Source organism: Bos grunniens, chromosome 25 (genome assembly GCF_055505025.1).
Source record: "Bos grunniens cultivar Pamir isolate PY7600 chromosome 25, Bosgru_T2T1.0, whole genome shotgun sequence".
NCBI lineage: Eukaryota > Metazoa > Chordata > Mammalia > Artiodactyla > Bovidae > Bos > Bos grunniens.
This window is the reverse complement of record NC_141189.1, coordinates 2310844-2316843: the sequence shown is the minus strand read 5'-3', so window position 1 is coordinate 2316843 and position 6000 is coordinate 2310844. Positions and strand designations below refer to the sequence as shown.

Genomic DNA, 6000 nt, shown 5'->3' with positions numbered 1-6000 from the left:
ACCTGGGAGACAGAAGAATGAATGGCCCGGGTGGAGGGAGACCGGGAGGGGTGTGAGGTGGGAGGAGTGGGCTGTGCAGAGCGAGACGATGGGGTCTTTACTCAGCCAGTCGGGAGTAAATCTAAGGGCCGGCGCTGGCGGGGGCGGGGGCAGGGTGACAGGGCCACTTTGGGAGACGGAGTGGGGTCTCCTTGCAGAGTTCAGCATGCACCCGCCCGGTGACCTGCAGTCTTTACTCAAAAGACGTGACAACATACACCCTCGTGGAGGTTCATACGGGAATGCCCCTAGGGCCAAACTGGGCCACGACCCAAATGTCCGCCAGCAGGTGAATGCATAAACCATGGCCCACACGTCAGTGGCCAAGGAGGGACAAGCCAGACCCTGGAGAGCCGGCCAGGCTGCTGTACTTTGCTGAGGTCCAGAGAAAAGGCAAGACTGTGAGCACGGCCGAGCCAGCCTCTGGGGTGGGGGTGGGGAGGAGCACGTGAAGGGCCGTGAGCGCCCTTGCTCGGGTGGCCGCTGGGCCCTGCGTCTCGGTCGGGCTCTCGGCGACCGGGTGCTTTGTTTTCAGACCGTTCATTTAAGACGCACGCAGCTGACTGGTCACCCTGCAGTTGTGTAGACAAGGAAAGGGAGCAGAAAGGCTGGGAAAGAGAGGAATTGGGCTGAGCTGGAGGTCTGGGCTCTGTGTGGCGTGGGGCCAAGGAGCCTGGCGTGAGAAGCTCCTGTCTGGTGGCCGGGGGACCTAGGGGGCCTCCTGGCTTCCAGGAAAGTGGCGGGCCGGCCTTTCGTATCCTCCTAGGCCAGCAGGCCAGGCCGTCACGTGTCACCTCCGTCTCGCTCACAGTCTCCCTAAGAGTCTGCTGACCCGTCCACTTTTAGGGCCTCCCAGGGGGGTTGGGTGGTCCCCAGCCCACTGCAGCCCTCAGGGGGCAGTCCAGTGGGACTGAGCAGAGAGAGGTGGGCACCATGGTCAGAGGAGCTGAGTCAGCGTCCAAGGAGGATGTTGGGAGGAGAAGAAAGCGTAGTGGGGCCCTTGGCTCTGGGCAGCCCCGCATGGGGCCCCCGGAAGCATCGTCCATCCGGGAAGGAAGGTTCTGGGCCCCACACTTCCCATCAGCCAGCCTCCCGCCTCCACGCAGCTGACAGTCAGGACCGTGGCCTCCTGGGTGAGGTCCGTACAGCTGCAGGGGCCCCAGGAAGGATGGGCTGAGCTGCTGCCCCTTCCCCTCCCCTCCTGTCCCCCATCCCCACCGCCCCCCCATGGCAGACACAGCCCTCTTGCTCCGCAGCACCCTGCCCACCCCAGGAGCCTCAGTCTCCTCCTCTCCCAGCCTCCCCCTCTGCGGAAAGTCACCCACAGCCGCTGCTCAGAACAAAAATAAAAAGGGAAGTGTGGCAGCCCCCCAGCCCCCACCTCTGCCCCTGCTAAAAATAGAGGCAGCCTCTGAGGGGTTGTTGAGTGCGGGCTTCCGGGGGGGGGGGGCGGGGTGCAGTGCTCTCTGCAGCCTCAGCATTTCCTGGGGGCCTGGCAGTCACTGCGCTAGAGGAGAGGGAATTGGAGAGGACCACGGAGAGACACCCCCGCCGGCCACACCTGGGGCTGAGCTGGTTTGCAAACCCGTGAGTATATTTCCAACTGGCCGGTCCTCTTACTCCGACGGGTGTGCGCCCAGCTCATGAGCCCACATCCTCGGTCAGGGAGCATCCTTTGGAGCAGGCAGGGGCCGCTATGGAGCCCCTAACCCCCTCACCGATCCGTCTGAACCGTGAGCTTGCACGGCTTCATCTTAATTTCCTAAACAACACAGGAGACTCGACAACGGGTGCCGGGCTGCTGTTTTAGGCTGTAGCTTTGATTGCACAGAGCGTGGACTAGAGCCCAGGGAAGGCTTTGAATAAATGCCTGATGATCAATTGGGACCAGAACGCTCTCATTTTTACGTGCTGGTGTTCGTTTTTTTTTTTTTTAAACCTCTTCTTCCGAGGGAGCACCGTGCAGAGGGCCAAGGCATGGGGCTGGGTGCCTGGCGTGTGCTCCTATTGAAGGAGGGAGATGCCTGCAGCCCAGCTGGTGGAGAGGAAATGTGCAAACATCTGTCCCCAGAAGCTGGGGCCTCGCCTTTATCTGCGGCTCACAGCCCCACCGCCTTGCCCTCCCTGGGGTTCCCGCCCTCCCCGGGGAGCACCTTTCAATCAGTTCCTCTGAGGTGTGTGAAGATTCCGTGTGCAGAGAAGCCAGCCTGTTGCTAAACGTTGGCCAACCGCTCACCGGGGTCCAGCGCCTGCCCGCAAGCAAAATGGAATGAGAGAGGGAGACTGCAGAGCTGAGCTGGTGGGAGACCTTTGATCCAGAATCTGGGGAGGAAGGGCGTGATGTGCGGTGAATGGCGTCCCAGGGAAGCCGGGGGACTGGGCCCCTGGGGGGTGTCGCCCTCACGGAACTTCCCGGATGCATCTCAGAAGGTTCCCCATTTCCTCACGCAGAGCTTCAGGAATCCGCTGAGTCCTGGGGGAGTGGAAGAAAGCTTTGCAGCAGCCCCTGGGGGTCTTTGGCTTATTAGAGATTGGAATCTACTTTTAGGGGTCCCACTGGTTTGAGGGAGTCAGCTGGATCATGGAGGCATCCTTTCAAATGAGAAAGAAGGATGTGTCCGCCACACAGCAGATTACGTCCTGAGATGCAGAAATGTCACCGCCAGTCGGATGAAACCCAGCCGGCTTGCGAGGCTGGGCTCGCTCAGCGATCACGAGGCAGCCGTGCTCTGCTGAGGGGACTCGTCCCTGGGGATTTCCTTGGTGGCCCAGTGGTTAAGAATCCACTCGCCAATGCTGGGAACACAAGTTCAGTCCCCGGTCCAGGAAGTTCCACGTGCTGCAGGGCAGCCAAGCCCACGAGCCACAGCTGCTGAAGCCCATGCACCCTAGGAGCCCGTGCCCTCCAGCAGGGGAAGCCTCCGCAGTGAGAAGCCCGAATACAACTGCAGAGTAGCCCCCGCTAGCTGCAACTAGACAAAGCCCATGCACAGCAACGAAAACCCAGCCAACACCCGGCCAAAAATAAATAGTGATTCGTGTGCATGCATGCTAAGTCGCTTCAGTCGTGTCCGACTCTTTGCGACCTTTTGGACTGTAGCCCGCAAGGCTCTTCTGTCCATGGGATTCTCTAGGCAAGAATGCTGGAATGGGTTGCTGTGCCCTCTTCCAGGGACCTTCTCAACCCAGGGATCGAACCCATGTCTTACATTTCCTGCATTGGCAGGCAGGTTCTTTACCACTAGTGCTGCCTGGGAAGCCCCAGCGAATAAATTAATTTAAAACAAAAACTTGTCTCTCAAGTCCATACCCATGTACAGTGTCTGGGTGCAGATTTGATGGCTGCCTTAATTATTGTTGATTATGTCATGTGGCACAGGCAAAGAAAAAAATCTTTCTGGTTTGCACCTGATTCACAAGCTTTCACTTACATGGTGAGAAGCTGGAGATGATCTCTGAACGTCAAGATTCCCGAATTCCCATCACTGTTCCTTTCAAACACTTGGTCAAGTTATTTCTAGCATGACTGTGTGGGAAGGATGAAACGTCAGAAAAAAAAAAAACACAGCCTCATATTTGCCGGTGCCTGGTGGCAGAGAAAGTGAAAAAGAAACACCCTCCAGCCTCCAGCCCTGCCAAATTCAATCAGAGACACCTTGACATGGCAGTCCCTTGAGAGGCGGGCTTCAGCTGCTGGGGAGGAAAGTCCGCGTGTTTGGAGGTGTTTTGCGACCTTGTCTTCCCGACTCCCCTGACGTGGAAAATGTGAGTCTTCGGCGTTTGTATGTTTCGAGCTGGCGGGTGGCTTTAAAACAGGTGAGCCGGATTACAGGAAATCACTCAGGTCCGGGTGCCAGGTGCCCACGGTCTCGGGAGGTTTCAGAGCAGGCGTGTGATGACCGGGAGGCCAGGTCGGGAGCCAGGCATGCATCCCGGCCAGGCCGGCGTGCCCCCCAGCCCTCCCCGCGGCCCGGCGCCCCTGCCGCCCACTCTCCTCCCTTGACGGCCGTCTTGCTTCGTTTCTCTGTCCTGTTCTCACCCCGCACCTGCGGCTACTAAATAAAGCTCCGAGTTCCTGTTCCCTTTTCTCTGTCCCCATCTCTTCTTCATACCCTCACCCGCCTCCCTCTGCCTCTCTCTCCGTTTCCTGGACACAGAGGTTCTCATCGTCTGCTCCTCTGATCCCCAGGCTTCCAGAGCCTGAGGGCTGAAACGCCAGGGGAGCAGAGCACGTGGCTGTCTGACACCCCTGCCCACCCGGGTGTCCCCCCACCCCCGCCTCAGCTCCCTTATCTCTTCATCAGAATCGGTGATGCCTTCGGCAGGGCTGTTAATGGGTTCCGGTTAATCTTGGTTGTCAACCTGGTACCTCACGTGTGCTCGAGAAACTGTCGCTGTTTTCGTTGATTTGCTTTGATTCGAGGTGACGTGGGCATCACGAAGCCCACCGTTTTAATGTGACCAGTCCTGCAGCGTCTGGCCGCTGCCATTTCTTCTAGTTCCAACCGTTCTCGTCACTCCCGGGTAAAGCCCCGTGCCCATCAGCGGCCACCCCCTCCTGCCCCCGCCCCAGCCCCTGGCCGCCGCCAACCTGCTTTCTGTCTGTGTGCACCGCCGCTGTTCAGCACTCTGTACCGACTGCCTAACAGCGTGTGGCCTTTGGAGTGTGGTTTCTTTGCTCAGTTCGATGTGTTCGACGTTTTTGTCCGTGTTGTGGCATGGATCTGTCCTTTGTTTCTTTTTACAGCTGTAGTATTCCATTGTGTGTATAAGATGTCTTCCTTTGAAGGGTCACTGGTGGTGGGGGTTCGAGGCTGCCAGGACTGGAGAAGGAAGTGGGAGACACGGGAATGTGGCACGTGGCCCTGCCCACTCCCAGGGCAGTTCTGTCCCATGGCCGTGACAACTCCGTGCCACCCCTTTGAGGGCCAGGTGGGAGAAGTCTGCCGTTTGACTCTGCTCCTGATGTTCTAGCAATCAATGACAGCCAGCCTCGATGATCCAAAGGAAAAGGAAGCTGGAATAACAGAAAGCTAATTGAAATGAGGCGGCAGGGAGGTGGGAGGCAGGGAGCAGGGCCCCGTTCCATGAGAGAGCTGTTTATTTGGGGGTTCATTCGGAGTCGAGAGACCCTTTCTAAGCATCTCTCCCTCTCGAGAGCCTGATGCTTATTGGAACACACAAGCCTATTTCACTCCCAACATGGTGGATGTTCCATGCACGCATTGTAACTAACTTACTCAACGCCATCTCTTTGGCAGAACATCTCGGGATAGAAAACCTGGTTTGAATTTCACTTCCCTCATATGGAAGTGCCCTTGTTATAATAATGGTGGCAACGCGCACACTATATTCTTCTAAAAATGTGTCCGGTAAATAGGGTTGCTGCTGAGAGACCCAGGGAGGAAGGGGAACTTGGACAGATCCAGCATCGGGAGCCACCCCAGGCTCGGTCGTTGGTCCCAGAAGGATTGGGAGGTGGTGGTGGTTGCAGTTCTTGGCTTAACTCAGTCCTGTTCAGACGCTCTGAAGAGTGAGGCGCGTCTCTTGTTTTTCCTGCACAGTTAAAAACTAAAACTCGCTCCTGTGTCCTGTGGTTTTCCAGAGCTGGTACCTTGATAATTCCGTTCGTGGAGTGGGTCTGGAGTTGACTAAATTACGTACTGATCCACCACACGGGACTCACGGAGGACAGAGTCCCCCGCTCTGCGCCCGACGGCGGTCTCTTCTTAGACCTGCCTGCTCCACCCTCGCTGTTCGCTGTGGGTTTTGTTACTGAGTCATTCTGCGCCCTCCTGGGATCTGGATGCCACCTCCGACCCCCTGGGTGTCTCCGCTGCGGCTCAGCATTTGTCACGCAGCTGGCCCAGCAACGTGCCTTCTGAGGGTCAGCCGGGGAGAGGTCTCCGCAAACCTCCTGTTACCTGCCACGCTGAGAATGTGACATGTTGGGCTGACACC

At 57.8% G+C, this 6000-nt stretch overlaps 1 protein-coding gene across 3 annotated transcripts in view; it reads left to right on the top strand.

Annotated features, from left to right (window-relative positions):
- Positions 1-1513: 1513 nt before the first annotated feature.
- CARD11 (caspase recruitment domain family member 11) overlaps positions 1514-6000 on the top strand; it is a 58288-nt gene continuing 53801 nt past the window's right edge. For 2 of the 3 annotated variants that reach the window (XM_086376790.1, XM_086376789.1), the window contains exon 1: positions 1514-1626. The gene's annotated coding sequence lies outside the window, so the exon portion shown is untranslated. Of the gene's footprint in view, positions 1627-1960; positions 3805-6000 lie in introns of those variants that run through there. The other variant, XM_086376791.1, reaches the window with a different exon arrangement.